Raw genomic sequence first — 17,156 nt, forward strand, 5'->3', positions numbered from 1 at the left:
AGAAAAAAAAAAGAAGAAGAGAAAGAAAGAGGTGCCTCGTTGCCTTCATACTCTCGCCCACCTACACAAAAAAACCGCCATCCCAGTTCTCAGGTAAAACTCTAATTCCCCTTTGACCTCATTTTCCAAAGTACAAATAATGCAACTGCGCTCAGCGACTTTGTTTACACCCGAGCATAAACAGACAGCCACCCGCGTTTTTCCTCGGCTTCTGCGTCACACCTGTAAAAGGTGTGTTCTCAAATATCCACCCCGTCAACACCTGATTGGCCGACTGACGTCATCGCGTCACTTGACTGCGCCACCCGCCGACGTTACCTGGAAAGAGTGACTCCCGCAGAAAATATGAAGCACCCGGAATGGCAGCACAAGTAATTGCCGGAGAACTCACAAAGGAGTTTTTGAGGTCGAAACAATTTCAACAGGAAACCGTTGGTCTCACAAGCCGCGACAGAAAACGAAAATTCTCAACGGTTTTGTCTCCGAGAGAAATCTGAGTTAACGGTTAATCGACAGGTGGGTCGCTCAAGACAACGAACGAAAGAAATGTCTGTAGATAGACAGAAAGATTGGCAGATGAACAGTAGATAGGGATAGATATGAAAAGTAGAGTTAGGGAAATATATACACACACAGAGTAGATGGAAATGAATAAATAGATATTCAGACAGCTATGAAGAAAGGATGAAATAAAGATAAATAATTAAGGAGAATAAAAAATAATATATGTATTATAAAAGAGAAGCAGTTAGATAGTTTGGATATGGCAGATGAATAAATAAATGGTATATAAATATATATTTAGGCAGACAGGCAGAAAGAGAAGCAAATAAAAGAAAGGCAGATAAATAAATAAATAGGCAGATAGGTTACAGATAAGTATACAGATAGTCCACAAACTAATTAAACCTTCTCGCTTACAAACAAAAATATTTTTTATAAAGTTTTAGTCAAAATTACCAGCAAGTAGAAAAAAAAAACACTTCTAGGCTCTGGAAAATCAATTATTCGAGGTTTTCAATAAAAAATAAACAGGTAAACATGGCTGTCAAAGACAGAAAAACAGCCAAAACGGTATTAGGTTTGTTTGTTTATTAAAGGGAGAGAAAGACGTGGACTGGCGATGGAAACAAGAAGAGAATGTTTCCGTTGATGCAGGTATTTATAAGACTGGGGTGGGATGCCAAACACTGTGGAGCCATGTTAAACAAGACAAATTAAAAGTTAAACAACACACAGGTTGTTGACAGTTGCACTGTTTGATTCATTACTTGTTTGCGAGGACATGATTAATGGGTGGACTAATTTTTTATTATTAAAGAATGCCTAAAGGACGTGTGATGGGAAAAAGAGATCCTTTCTTTAGAGGGAAAGAACACAAAGAGAGAAAACCGAAAACAAGAACAGAAAACAATCAAAAAAATAAATAAATAAAGACCAAATTGGAGCAGATGAGAAAGGCAAAAAAAGATTTTTTTTTCAAACCAAAGAGCATTCTCAAAAACGAGGGCGTAGTGGGCTTTGTCGCGCTGACAATAACAAACTAAGAAATATTTACAACAGCAACCATGCAAGTTCCGAAAAGACAAAGATGGAGTTGCTGAGAAAAAAATCGAGAAACAATGTCGATCTAGACAAACAAACAAATACAATCAGTATTTCATCATATGGCGAACACTGTGCTTTAAAACCTTTATTACTCGGAGATGTTTGTCAAGAAATTAATTTTACGAGTGCAGGTTCCAGGGATTTCATTTTCCTCGGCACGAGCGTTTGATCGAAGTGACACGCACGCATACACAAACACAAGCACAAACACATACACATACACATACACATACATACACATACACACGCGCGCGCATGAACTGTGCGTGCGAAAGAGGTCGCCAACACACTTCCACTGTCACATCAGTGATAACATGACCCTCCCTCATCTCCCCTTCTCCCCACACACACCCTCCCTCAAGCTCACTCACTTTAGGACACAATGAAATATTACTCCCCTTGCAGGCTTTGGCGTGAGTCCAACCTCAGCGCCACCTGTGACGCCGGCCTCACTCGCACCACACTGGGCAATATTACCTGCCAGGTAAACATGTTTGTGTACAGGTACACTACAGTCTCCTCCATCATTGGTACTTCGCACCTTTGCCGAGAGATTGTCCTGACGAGGGACAGAGACGCGGTCTGCGGAGAGGGCTGAGATTAGTGGCGACAGTTGCCATGGTAGCAGGGGAAACCCACACCGCCGACCCTGCCTGGACCCGAGAGGACGAGATGAGGAGGAAAGTAACCGAGCATCACGAGCGGGGGGAGCGGCTGAGTCTCGTCAACTCGGCTGGAACTTGATTGTAGTTGACGTTGAGAGCGTGATGATGACACAGAGCACGTGGCTGGTGACGTGGAGCAGTGAAGCAGAAAAGCGGCACTGTGGCAATATCATCATCATCATCGTCGTCGTCGTCGTCGTCGTAACTTTCAAACGTTCATGTCTTTCACGATGAAGCAATCATCGTCGTCGTCGTCGTCGTCGTCCATTTCACACGTTCGTGTCTTTCACGATGAAATGTTAAATAAAGTCCCCACCTCCAGACACGTGAAAAAATTAAAAAATAAAGGAAAAAAATAGTATTAATGAAAACAGCTCATAACGAGGATAACAATGAAGAAAATAAATGAAACTCACGAGTGCACACACACATGCACATAAATAGAAAGAAATGAATCGCAGAGAAATAAATGAAACACACGCATAAAGAAAGAGTAAAATTTACATTAGAAGGAAAAAAAAGAAAGAAGAAAAAACTGCCCAGTCACCTGTGTTCGTTCCCCGTCTATTCTATTCCACCCTTCACTCCACTCCCCTCCAGTCCACGTGGTTATTTATAGAAACTCGCCATAATTCTCAGACAAATTCTGCTGCATGTGGTCTGGATCCGACAGCCATTCCAGATGCATTTTTAAGGCCTACGGGCTTTCTTATGGCCACATAAACATGTCTAGACACTTGATTTTCTAGAACATACGGGGCTGGACAAGGAGACGAGAGAAGGCGGTTGTAAAACACCAAGACAGGCGGTAGCCAAGGGTAGATCACGTGGTCTGACTCCGGTTGTAAAAAAGAATGATGACAGGAGGTAACCAAGGGAAGATCACGTGGCCAGCGAAGGTTTCATGTTCCATTTTCCCCAGCTTCTCCCCAGAGGACTAGCCTCGGGTAGAAAAAGTCTTGCCTCGAGACTCGAACGAGTTTCGTGGTCAACTCTGCGCATGCGTGGAAAGGGAAGGACAAGGAGGAGAAGGAGAAGACGAACAGTAAGTAGGTTTCTGACCGAATTATCTCTTTTTTGGAAGTTCTGCAAACATTATAATCATCGTGACAGTTCTCACTGTCGGGTAAGATGTCAGTGTGAAACCTTTTTGTTTAATAAAAACAGTTTTTTTTCGCTGCTGATTGCCAAAGATGACGATGGATGCTGACGACAGCAAAGGCCATTGAGGCTCCTGTGACAAGCTTTTGTCAAAGCAAATTCTTCTCGCAAAGCCATTCGAAAACGAGGCTTACCCAATCAATAACAACGCACATAGCGACCCGATGCCAGCCCTACCCTGACAACATCCCTGAGACACCCTGAAAACACTGCAGTTGGAATCGTCGGTGCGCTGGTGCAAGAAATTTCTTCTTTCTTCTATTACCCTCCTGCCACTACCACCACCCCCAAAAATTACCTCCTCCAAGACTCTACCCACAGGGTATCCTTCAAAAGGTCAGGACATGTTGGGAGGAGTTACAATTAGTCTAATCAAGTATCGAAATGATAGAAGAATCTGTGTGTCTCCTGCGAGGTTTATTCATCAGGTGCCGGAGGGTTGGAAGGACGGCGTGTCCGGAGAGTATCCTCCCTTTGACACTGACACACACACACACTGAGCATAAGAGGCCGTGCGTGAGAGAAAATCCTTTACAGAACCTTGCATTGTTATTCACCGATCAAAGCATTATTTATTTATTCATTTTTCAAGCAAAGCTGCGCCCAGGTGCACGACGAGTGGCTAAGCGATAGCCGGTCGTTAAGGTGAAGCAGACATCTAAACTGCCAGCGATTAAAATCGACTTTAGATCGTGAGTAATGGCGGCTGGCGCGCCTGGCTCCACAGGAAGCCCTCGGCGAGGATGAGCTGCGAAGTAATTTCAGTCTCATTCTTTTCTCTTTATTCTTTAAAGAGCGGCAAGGTCTGTGACGTCAGCGGATGTGGGTGAGGGAGAGGTATGGTGAAGGGTTTGCGGCTCCAGCCACAACTCTCCTCCCATCTAAACGGTACAGACAGGAGGATGGCAAAGTGGAAGAGAAGGGTTGGTCTGAAGGTGCCATCCCTTGGCTGAAAGCGTCGGAAGCACGCGCTTCAAGATCGCAGGCTGTTAGCCGTTTTGTCCAGGAACATTTCCGGTGCTCAAGATATCGTCTGCGGCTTGCTTACGCTCGGTATGAGATGACTCACCTCCCCTACCACCTCATTTCTTTGCTTTAAGTTGGTTTTTTTTTTTTAATATTTTAGTCTGGCAGAGCCCGTCATCAATGAGTGTTGGTAGAGCAAGTCATGTGACCATCTCCCACATGTTCCTCTTTTGTGTTCCTTCTTTCGTTTGCACGGATGACAATATGACCTGCAAATATTTGTGGCAGCCAATGATTTATTTTTTAAAGATTTGTAGAAGTGCATTCTGGACTAACTGCCACAAAAAACTCCGACAACTGTTATGAACCGACCTACCAACATCACTCACACCATCTCCACCGATCCTGTGAGAATGGTGAAAGCTGCTCACTTCTTGAGCTCCATGCAAGCCGCCAAGTAGAACTGACCCACCTCCATGTTGGGGTCGTGAGAGAACATGCCCTCCTTCGTCCTTGACCCGGCCACTAGCTTCTTGTGCCGTTAGCTGGCAACGGGCGATCAAAAGGCCATTACTCCAATCACTTTGACAAGTCGCCGGCCCTGGCAGAATGTTTCAGGGGAGAGCACTGGCGTAATTACTGATATTGCCTCAGCCGTCCTGGCCAATTTATAACACATTCCAAGGACAGTCGATAGACCGATTGCTGCAAATTTGTCAGTTCTCTTACAGTCTCCTGTCACGTGCAGTCGGCCCCTCTTCTAATTATTTATTTTTCGCTGTTTTTAAGGACCTTGCCGAGCGGAGACACACACCACGCTCAGAAGACTTGTTGTTTTTCATTTATTACTTCCTCCAAATCGAAATCTCAAAGAGAAACAAGTTCTCCCACCTGTTCAAAACCACGTGAGAGGTCATCTAGTGAACCTTGCACAATCGTTAGCTCCTGCTTGCAAAATTTCACGAACATCTGCTCGTGCTAGTCATGATTTCGTAAAGTTCTTCATCGTCAGCTTCGTCATCTGCTGCATTATCTTCATGTGGTGTCCCGGGTTTTGAACCCTCCCGATCCTCAGGTTCAGATGTGTGTGGCGCAGTATTCCAAGCCTACAAAGAATTTCCAATTATTCTGTGCTGCTGGAACAAAATAAATTAAGGTCTTGTGAGAAATCCGATACACCCTTTCAACCGTTCCGCATTGTTTACAAGCTTGTAGTGAGACAGCGCGGGTTGGATCGTCCCAATATGGCGTATCACGTGACTGGAGTGCTAGCGCGAGATTTTGCGGGACTTGTCGATTCCGGGTGGAAATCGCCGACTTTAAAAATTACAAAATATACTCAAATTCTCTCTACTTATGAGAAGCAGAAACTCAGGGCACCGGACTGCGTCTTTCAAATATTTCTGCAGATATACAAGAGTTTGTGAGAGTTATCTTCCATGCCACATACTGCAGGGATGAAAGACTTTTTTCTTTACTTCCGAAGACATGTCTTTATGGCCAATAACTTATTTTATGTCGGCGTGTCAGTCAATCGATGATGTGCCTCTCCTTACGTTAGCTTAGTCAGGAATCGGAAATGCGGAGTATGAAGAGGATGAAAAAAATGGAGGACGTTGATGTAAAATATAGGTCGAGCTAGCAACCTATTTTTATCCGCAAGGAATTATTTCGCTATCGTCTAGCATTTTTTTTTTTTTTTTTTTTTTGAATTTCTGATTTCTTACTGAGAGAATTTTGGTCTCGAAAAGATTTACTGACGCGGTATGGTGTGTTTTCTAAGCTGGCCTGGTAGTCTTCTCATGAGAAACAAAGGCAATGACCGCAGTATCAAAGTGGAGAAATATTTACTGAGTGAAAAACAAAATATTTATGGGATATCATACTGTGGAAATATGGTAAAAGTCCTGCCAAATCCAAAGCTCATCGACTCCTGGAAAGCCGTGACTCCCAGAAAATTGTAGTTCTTATCCTTATTTAGAAGAAGATGCCTTCCTCCTTCTTTCTCTCTCTTACGTGTTCTGTAAATCTCGGAATTTTCACGCACTATCGTAAAGATAATCCACTCAAGGCTTCCTCCATACATATATATAAGTAGTTAATTAGAAGAGGAAAATGTGTAGCAGAAATTTCAATCCTCAGTTAATTCCCTTTGAAGTATGTAGAACATTACTAGGCTCTTCTCTTTCTCTCCGCCCTGTTCTCAGTATACCTCCCCTGGGGAAGTGTTTTCCTCCCCGACAGCACTTATCATGAAGTAAATAACTCCACATCTCATTTATTTTCACGTGACTATGAACTTAATTACACAGAAAAATCTGCTCCCCACTCGCCGAGAACATTCCAAATATTGAACATGTTCTCACCTCAGACACTTCCAGCTCTGTCACGTGTCTTGCCACCTGGCCGGCCTGCAGTCACCTGGGGCGTCAAGGCGCGTGCTCTAGTCACGGTTTTAACAGGTAAAAATAATATTTTTGTTAGTTTAGTTCGTTTTTGTGGAATGCGATTATTCTAGAAGCAAACTTCGGCGAACTTCGGTCGATTGTTTGGTTGATTGCACAATCGGTCGGATTGTTTGCTGGTGGAGAGAACTGGGCGATTAACTCTCTGACAGGTGGCACCTGCACGTCCAGTCCGGTATTTCAACATCCTCGTCTGCATTTTGAGCTGACCTTACATCCAATGTTCCTCCAACATCCCCCATCTCCATCCTTCCCTCCTAAAATAAAAGAAGCGTTTTTATAGTTCCCTTACCCCTCTCTCACCGACATGGCTTCCACAACTATTAGCGAGCCTGGGGCTTCGATCGCCAGCGGATGCTTACGTCATCACGAAGCCGTTAGGTCGGAAATACGAAACCTTAAGGGCGTCTGCGCATGCGTCCGCGCGCGACGCAGACTTGATGTATAAAAATATTTATAGCGAGGGTCGAGGATGGAGTCTGGAGGAGATTCCACTCACAACCTTCTCGGGAGGTAGATGAGGGTGGCTGGGTACCCTCTCCCTCACACACTCACACCCACACACACACACACGCACACACACGCACACGCACACGCTAGACACACAAACAAAACCTGGCCGCTTAATCAAGAATGAGTGGGATGGAAGTGATCGTTTCACCTGCCCGCTGATGAAGGAGGGGTGAGAATAGTTATGGTGTTATGGAAAGAGCAGCCGCGTGCAACACGATTTCCACACACTCTGTGAACTTTCATGTCGAGGACTCACCAAGCAGCGAGACAACCATGAAGGTAAACATGCGCTGCACACTACATGCAAGAAGATAGTATGTCTACTCATCATCTACTAACGCCAGAGAAAAATCAAAACACACATTGTTTATTAATCCTATAGGCAATTCAGAAAACTGTTGGCTAATACCAGAAGGAACTCAGAACATGTACTATACATCAATGTGAGAGGGAAAGCACGTTAAAACATGTACACTAGTACGAGAAGACATGGGACTAGAGTCACTAGACATAAAGTACTCATTGTCAACAACAGTCATCATAACGGTCGTTGATGCTTGGAGTGTGCCAATGTGAGAAAAAGAATAATAATAAATAATAATCTACTTTATTGGACATATATAACTTAACAACTTTAACATCTTTCCTCGAATTGCGATGTTTGTAGATGTACATCTGGAAAAACGGAAGAAGGGATATTCGCCCGGATGGAAGGAAACTATCATCTTGCACCGAGCTTTACAAAAATAGGTTTAAAAAAACCTTTGCACCCTACTATTCGTTTATAGCTTACAATCTGACCTCATTTACTCCCCAAAGCAGGTGCGTTTTGGAGGCTGGACAAACTGGAAAGTGTTACTTGAACTTTCACCTTCACATCCATTTATCAATGGGTTGCTCGTGACGTCATTGACCACGACCTCGAGGTCAGGTGTAACAGAGAAGCAGGGAGCGCGCACACGTTTGGCTCGCTGATTTCAAAGCGATGTTCTTACTTACTTTGAGAGGCTGAGTAGCATTTCTTTTTCTCGCTGCAGCAGCTGAAATTTTGAACATGGTGTGGGATGGGAGTGGTTATGAAAGTTTTTTTTTTAATAATACAAGAATGTTTCTTTCAAACATTCTGTCTGGAAAAATATGTTCACCTACAATTTGCTTTAAATTTCATTAAGTTCTGAGCACAATTTTCAAATGTTCAGTCAGGATTTTTTCACCGTCTGTTTACATTATCTGAAGATTCTGGTCTAGTAGCCGCATGCGCACCCGTTAAACACACAAAAACACACAAAAACACACACACATATTGCGCGCGCGACCACATCTTGCCGTCAACATTTCTTCATTATTTTCTTTTTCTTTTTTTTTTTGACTTGAAACAATTTCGGTGACCCAAGATTCTACAAAACAATGAGACCTTGTGCTCATTCTGGCACATGCCTAGGAGGATGCAGACTTTCAAAACACTTCAACTGTCAGCAACAAAAGAAATGGCGAAAAACATAAAAATAGCAAAAATTTGCACTCACTAGCCCGAGCGCCAGAGAACACACGCACACACGCACACACGCACACACGCACGCACGCACGCACGCACGCACGCACGCACGCACGCACGCACGCACGCACGCACGCACGCACGCACGCACGCACACACACACACACACACACACACACACACACACTGATGATAGCAAAAATATCATTTTCCAGAATTCCTGGCAATGCAAGTTCGTTGTTGAAAAGATAACGATGCTTGAACACTCACTACAGTCTGGCATTTTCAGAGAAAAAACACAATTTTCTGATTCCTTCGTCAACATGGACAAGGTCGTACCTGCCGTGCCATTTCTGCACTCAAGCTGCAGCCCGCGGCCTGGTCACGTGGCTGTTATACTGTGTGACGTGTGGCTCCCCATCCTCCCCACAAGCCACCATGCAGCAGCTCCCCACCTCCAATCCTGCTCCATCTACACCACCACCACCACCACCACCACGCTTGAACGTCCAACAGGTAAGAAGGTCTTCAGCCTCACTTGTCTGATCAGCCGACCGTGGCTTGACGGACAGGTGTGTGCAGGTGAATCGTTTAGGTCTGACAGCAGGAAGCTGAGGATCTAACTCTTTGTTCCGCCAGGTGTGGCAGACAATTCTGTCTTTTACAACAACAACAACAAAATCTGTCTACCTATCTCCCACGCCACCTTCACCCGGTCATGAGTAGAACACTCGGAACCTCTACTTACAACAGTCAAGTGACGTAAGCTGGTGTGGTTTGGCCACGTGATCCGACATGACAACTTGTTGAAAATCGTCCTTCAAGGTATTTTGAAGGATGCTCACGCCTTGGTGGTCAGAACTAGTTTGCAAAGACTATCGCTTGCTAACTATCACCTAGGTGTGAGTGGCTTCCCCCTGCCCATGCCCTCCCGACCCTCCCTTCCATCGACAGGTACCAGTGGAGGGACCCTGTTCACTCTGACCTCTGCTGAACCCTGCAGTTTGGCAGCAGCTAAAAATCCACTCGGATGTGACAGAATTGCTGCTGGCATCCAATAAGCCACACAAATGTGAATGTCCTCAGGGACCACGACAAGCATTTACTGACACAAGAGTGTAATCATGAAATTCCAGTCGATGGTCCCTAGAGGCTCAGACATGCATTCCTGTAAGTGCGGATTGATGAAGTTGGATTGTATTCCCTGTGTCATGTATTCCTGTTGAGGGACTAAACTCTCTTGTGTATCAACCATTGTCTTATTAGACACCAACCCACGGCTTTTTTTTTTAAATGCGACCATGTCACTTTGGACATCAAACATTTCTTGGACTTCAGGAACCAAGCTGCCTTGTATAAACTCTTCTCTGGGCAAGACTTCAGGAACTAAACCCCGTTATAGATTATTTCTTTCAGAAAATCCTTAGGGACAGAACAGCATCATAAATCAAGCCTTCAGCAGCCATGATCTTTAGCCACTGAACCACTCTATGGATTTTCCTCCTCAACATCAGTGAGGACATCGTTGAGGTCTTTCCTGACGATTTTGTAGCCTGTCTGCCAATGACAGGTGACAGCGTGGACAGAGAATAATGAAAAAAGACAGAGTTGCTAATTCTCGTACGCTCTGTTTATTTGTTTGTTTACCTGTTTGGTTGACCGATTGATCGACCGACAAGCGGAGCGACAGCAACAGCTGTTTGTGAATGTCGCTGCCTGGCGATGTGCCAGGTGCGTGCGGTGTGGAGGGACCGCTGGACGGCTGTTGCTACAGATCAGAATGAGGTCACAGGTTTTACAAATATTTTATGATCGTGCTACAAGGTTTCTGTGTGGTTGCAAGATGGCTTCGTGTTCTGCTGCAGCCTTTGAAATGCCGATTCCAGATTTTTCTGTCCGTACAAATCCTTCTGATCACGCAGCACGCGATGCTTTGCCAATGATGTTAGCCTCGCAAAACGGGGACATCGATATTTTGTAATAATATGTTTTGAGTGTATGTGTTGAAAATAAATCGGTTTTCTGTCATAGCTCCAAACTCGTTATTTGAATTTTCATGTTGTTTTCTTGTTTGTAAACATTAAACTTGGTGTGGCGTTATGAGGGCTGTACAGATAAAAAATGTACTTACTATGTGTTTGAATGGTACAAGTGACATTCAGATGTGAGTGAGAGAGAGAGAGAAAGAAAGAGAAATGAAGGTGAAGAGTAACTCTTTTTCAATGATAAAGGGGGGAGGGAGAACAAAAGTGTGTGTACGGTGATATGAGAGAAAGGTAAAGGTAATTTCTTTTCTTACTTTGCTTTTCTCTTATTTTCTTAACCCAACCCCTGTAATCTTAAAGACAGGCAATGTCAAATATTATAGCAAACAAGATGTTTTTGTCTGCCAGCAACATAACCATAAAGAGAGAATGCGCCGTCCTCCCTCCAAACCCCAGTGGCGCTAGTTGCATAACATGCATTTAAAACTTAAAACCTTTTTAAAATAAGCAAACTGAATATTTTTTCTCAAAAATCGTTTTTATGCGATTTAGTTGCCTTACAAAAGCGCATATGAAAAATGTGTTGACGGGATTGAAGTCTGGTTCATGAAGTTTTATCTTTAAACAGTTTTAACACGGTGTCTCAATAAAACTCTCTATCTAGTTTTAAGATCTGATAGTGCTTAAAATGAGAAGTGTGTGTCGTGCAACAGGCCCCAGATTATTCGCTCAATCAATTTTAACTGTTTGACCGACCGACTGAACCCAAGCCTCCGTCGCAAAATCTAAGACATCGCCAGCAAAACAGGGAAAGCTCCTCGCTCAAGTTTTTCTTCCGGCAAATGAAATCGAAAGCCAGCTAATCGAGTTAATGATGCTGAGATCAAATGGCGGTGTTTACTCTGTGATGATGTCACAACAGCAACATAGAGTAGCAAACACCTGAGACAGGAGGCCAGTGTGTGTGTGTGAACAGGTGTGCAGGTGTACAGGTGTGCAGGTGTGCGTGTGTGCACGGATTTGTCGGTGCACTGTTTGTATCGTGGTTGACCCCAGCACAATGTACGTTGTGTACTGAGCCCCTACAGCGAGGGTGTGTCTGAATGTGGGAACCTGGCTTCCTGCAGGTGAAAGGGGAAAAACAAATCACTGAGGAGGATTGGGTTTAGGACAGATGAGCTAACAGATATGTAAAACTGTCCGCCTCATTCGTCTGTACATGTCCTGGTCCACAAGCACGAAACACTTTAAGCTGGATCCCCACATTTGCAAACCGTCAACCTCCTAAAACAAAACCAAAATTTGTTGTTTAAATGGCTACGAAATCTTCCTCTTGTTTACGTCTGGGGATAAGCTTCTGTTGTGGTCACAAGATTCCCGTCGAAGAAATTAGAGTTGCGAATATTTATAGACTTGAATACAGATCGAACAGATTCGACAACAGGTAAATAAACCTATACAATTAAGGTCAACAACCCTTGTCTTGTCATTTATTATCTTGTCTTATCTTCTATGATAGAAGTCTGTGTTTCATCTACTATCCAACCCGCGACAGCTAGCCATGGGCAAAACTAGGGTATCATCTTCCTGGACATCATTTCCGAGTGCATCGATCCCAGGTCATAGGACACATAGGTCACAGAGCACGCAGGTCATCCTCGCATCCGAACAGTCTTTCTCTCCCGTGATCGAAAGACGAGGGAAATTAAAACCATCGTGTTGGCAAGAAGAAAGTAGTCGCCAGGAAACAATCCTTGCGGCCGATCGTTTGTCACACTGGAAGCCGCCATTACCACTGACGTCACTGTCTCCTCCTGGCGGCACCCAATCGAAGATCATCCTGGTCGGAGCCATTAACACGAAAAGCGGACAGAAGAAAATAAAACAACCTTTCAGGCAATCTTGTCCACTCCACTTGTCTTTAGGCAGCTCTAATCTGTAAGTTATTTCTAGGAATGTCTTTTTTTTCCCTCTCTGAATCCTTTGCTTCCTTCCACCGCATGATGGTGGGCAACACTGGCTTCAGCTTTCATTAGCATGGTCAACGACTTAAAATAATAAATAACAGACAGAAAACGTGTTGTCATATGTTTTCAGGTTCCCTGTTCATGCTTTTCGGGACTAGAGTGGGGCTTTGGAGGATTTGCCTTGCGCGGAGTGCACTCAAAGCCTCCTGGCTGAGGTCACCGACTTTCACTAGGGCAACCAGAAAGGAAAACATGAACTGGCTAGTTCTACTGACCGCAGCACCGAAAATTTGCAGTAAAAATTATAGACCTTATCCTGGCCTGCAGAGAAGGGTACATCATCTACATCTCTCCCTGCTAACTTTATTCATCAACGTTGAATTTATAAAAGGTTTCGTCTGGCCAATATGCACAAGCATGTTTCTAAAAGTGAAAGAAAAGTTGTTGAATTGGATTCTTTTTCAGTTAGAAACTTGCATGTAAAATGAGCTTAAAAACAGTTTATCGGTGACTTTATAAGTTTTTGTAGATGCATTAGTAATTTAACTTGATGAGCTTGATTTTTTTTTTTTTTTTTTTTTTTTTTTTTTTTTTGGTGGGGAGGGGGAAAGATGGAAAAAAGAATAACAGGAGTTTGACAAGAAAGAGGATTTCTTCTCAAGAAGAAACGTTTTAATCACAATTATTAAATCGCTTTCTTGCGTCTGTCAAGACGAGCACACCTAAAAAAACAACAAAGAAAAAAAAAAAAACCAAACAAACAAACAAAAACACGAGGGTGGAAAATGAGAAGTTCTGGGGGAGAATGGTCCTTGATTATCACTCTTCAGAGAGAATGGGTTAGCCTGGATGCCTGCCTCAGTGCTCTGTGCTGATTTTTTTTTCTTTTTTTGCAGACAAGAGGAAGGAAAACCCTCAGGGACTGCCATCTTGTGTCCTCACTGGATCCATGGCACCAGCATTGCCTGACAATGGAAACGGACTTCCTGCTCGCTGGAGTGCCCAAGAGCCGTTCACGCACAAGTCTTGTCGCGCGGCGTGCAGTCCCTTGGCGGGCGTTCTCTCCCGTGTTGCGTGTCAGTCGTGTCCCTAACCAACCTTTGTCCCTCGTCTTGTACCTCCCCTGGGCACAACAATGGGGCCACGCCAAAGGAAATGCTCCCCTTCGCTTGCCTCCAGCACTAGGTGATCGCATTAACGAGGGAGAAAAAAACGTTGAAGTTTAACGCTAACGACATTGCCACCCTCCTACTGGAAACTTCAACCGTGGGATTCAAACCCAGGAAAAAAGAGACCTAGACTTACATCTCCCTGCCTCTGTCTGTCTGCCGGCACGGGACTATTTTGAATATATCAATAAAAAAAATTTCCCATCTTTTCCACTCTTTTTCAGATAAATCACTGTCGCTAAAATTCTTGTTGGTCGATTGTCCATTCCAAACCTGTTTCCTCGTAAGAAGTTCACAACATTTTTAAGGTTTGGGGATCAAACCACTCAGCGCTGGGCTTCACACGAGCACGATTCGTCATGAAGACAGACAAGAGCTTCGGCGAGTCAAGTCGTCTAAACCTGGAAGCATGGATGTTTCGTGACAAAGAGTTGTAGCACGATTGGCTGATTAAAGACAGGAGGCCGTACGAAACGAAGCGAATATTTCCAATCCCTTCTCGACGAAAAGCCAGGAGCGAGCCAAGAAAGGCTTCGACTAATCGAATGTTATCGATTGAAATAACTGTGTGCTTGTGTGTGTGTGTACGCCATTGCTGTCTTCAAAAGTTTTGTGTTGACCTGTCTTGGTGAGGGTCTTCAGTAGCAGACCTTTTTGCTGTCACCCCGTGCCATATTTAATATTTCTACATCACAGTCCACCAGGTTCAGTGTAGAAAATTTACCTCCAGCCGTGGACTTGAAGACCTCTGCACGTATGGGTCGTGCAGCTTCTTCACATCAAAGCAAATTTGGGAAGATGTGTGTGTTTGAGAACTGCTTCCTTAGCTTCATCTTCCAGCTCGTCAGGACAAGGTTGTCGTTGGTGTCTGCGTCAGTGCCTGGATATGTCCTCCTCGTGGCTTTATTGATGATGGGTTTACAGCGTTTAGACAGCAAATGAAATCGATTTGGTTCAAGTCCGATCCAAACTATGTGGCCATCCTCGATTTTTTTGTGGGGACATAAGATATTGTCTAAGGGGAATCTATGGCTCTGCGCAATCTGTCGGAGTCTGAGGCATCTGTCGTTGGTTTTGTCAAGGCCACATTTAGCCATCGTTCCTGTGTTAGGCAGCTATGCTGTCTGAAAAATTTACCCCACGAAATACACACCCATATCCCCACCTCCCCTCAAAATAATTTTCTTCCTGACGTCGCTTGACGCCCAAGCTCATCAGCACAAAATTGCTCTTTCTTCACGGAGTCAGAACGTGATCTCCCATTTATGACGATTTGTCGAGGTCGTATGCAGGCGTAAATCAACACACACACACATCTGCATAGTTTCCATCCCTCTGTAGATGCGATAACATCTGAACATACTTGAATTGCAAATTCACACATAAAAAAACCGACAATATTGAGCAATTATTAAGATAGGCAATCTGTTCACTGACAATGATTTATAACCTTTTTTTATTCGGAGCTGCTCTGGCAAACCCACGTGCAGGGTTTGTTGTTGTTGTTGTTGTTTTTGTTTGTTTTTTTTTGTTTTTTTGTTGTTTTGGTTTTTGTTTTGTTTTTTTGTCTTTTGTGAATGGCTGTTGGTGTATCCCTCTCCGTTTGTTTGGGATTAGGTTTCAGGCTGTGTCCGTAGGTATGCGTTATGTGAATTGTCTTTTCTCTAAACTATTTCCTCTGTAATAAATAGTCGGAAATATGCTATGTAAATTACGATTATTATTATTCGGTACGGGTACCTGGCACAAACTTTTTACGGAACTGAGTGCTTGCTTGTGCGCGCGCTTCACTTTCCAAGGTGAGGAAGAGCTCACAAAAGTAGAAAACGCTAACAGAGGCATCCATCCAATGATCCAAGTGTACCACCCACCGCCATGGTCAAAGAGCATGCGCAGTGCTAATTATAATGCATGCCGGTGCCTTACAATGACAATTTTAGTCGGGCTGCCTCACGGTAACCGCCCACCTGGCGCCTTTACCGACCTTCATGCGTCTGGCCCCAGGATCGCTCATCATAAATTAAAAACAGTAGATTAATGTCCCATGTACAGGCATAAACCTATTTGCTTAATTGTGATAATGAACAATATGACTTCCGCATTGACTTTCAAATATGTGTTATTATAATCTTTTTTGAAATAATTAACCGAATTATGATTTCCCGCACGGGCCGTGTCTATGAAAAGAGGCATTGTTGTTAACATTAATTGTTAGTATTCAGACAGGATGTTGGCTGTGCATTAAAGACCTTGATCAAAGGGTACTGGTCTGTAAAAAAATATTACAACCTGGGATCAGTTATGCCACACCCATGATGTTTGTATTATTCACCATCTTATGTACTTGTGAACCAAAGCTGCTTTAATAATCTAGGAGTACTTTGTTTGGTTTCCATGGAAAATGCTTCGAGTTTGAGGTGATTTACTCTATGAAAGAAGAGGGAAGGAAAGTAAACAAAAGGTGAGCCAAGCGAACAGGTGTCAGACAGAGAGAGTGCTTGGTGACGACATCTTAAGACTTCTCTCGTCAGCGTCTTAACCACTGCGCTACCAGGCGTCCAGCCGAGGAGTGCTGAAAAGTAACGGTGTCATCAGGACACCCGACTCCTGTCTTTATTGGTTTTTAATTCATTGTCGTCCACCCTTGTTATTCAGATGCTGTTTTTCAAGGTTCCAAAGCGCTGAAAAGCTTGGAGCAAAAGAGCTTTGTGATGAGCTGTTGTTGTCAGTAACCCACCGAAACTGCGTTTGTTCTTCTGTCGTGTATTTTTTTTTTTCCGAGGAAGTCAACCGGCCATGGGAGGGTCGTCACCCTGTCCGAGACAGGTGACATGAACTCTTGTCCCGACACTAGAAAAGATCCGTGCGTGGAAGTTGGAAAAAAGTGGTTGGGCATGTCCGTGTCTCCTACTCGTCTTCACTGCTGATAGCATGCTCCTTAGTGAGCGTGATCACGCGCTGTATACATCACAAATTTATTATTGTTATTGGTATCATGGTAAAGCCATAATACACAAATATATCATACTATTGATTCTAACCGATGAAAACTCAGCATCCTTTCCTGAGCAAATTAGTGCACATCCACGCAGGATGACAATCCTGTCTTCGAGCCGAGTAAGCAGGATGGTTGACGAACCTCTGATAGTCTCAATGCACAGT

This window comes from Pomacea canaliculata, linkage group LG6 (assembly GCF_003073045.1).
Source record: "Pomacea canaliculata isolate SZHN2017 linkage group LG6, ASM307304v1, whole genome shotgun sequence".
Lineage (NCBI taxonomy): Eukaryota > Metazoa > Mollusca > Gastropoda > Architaenioglossa > Ampullariidae > Pomacea > Pomacea canaliculata.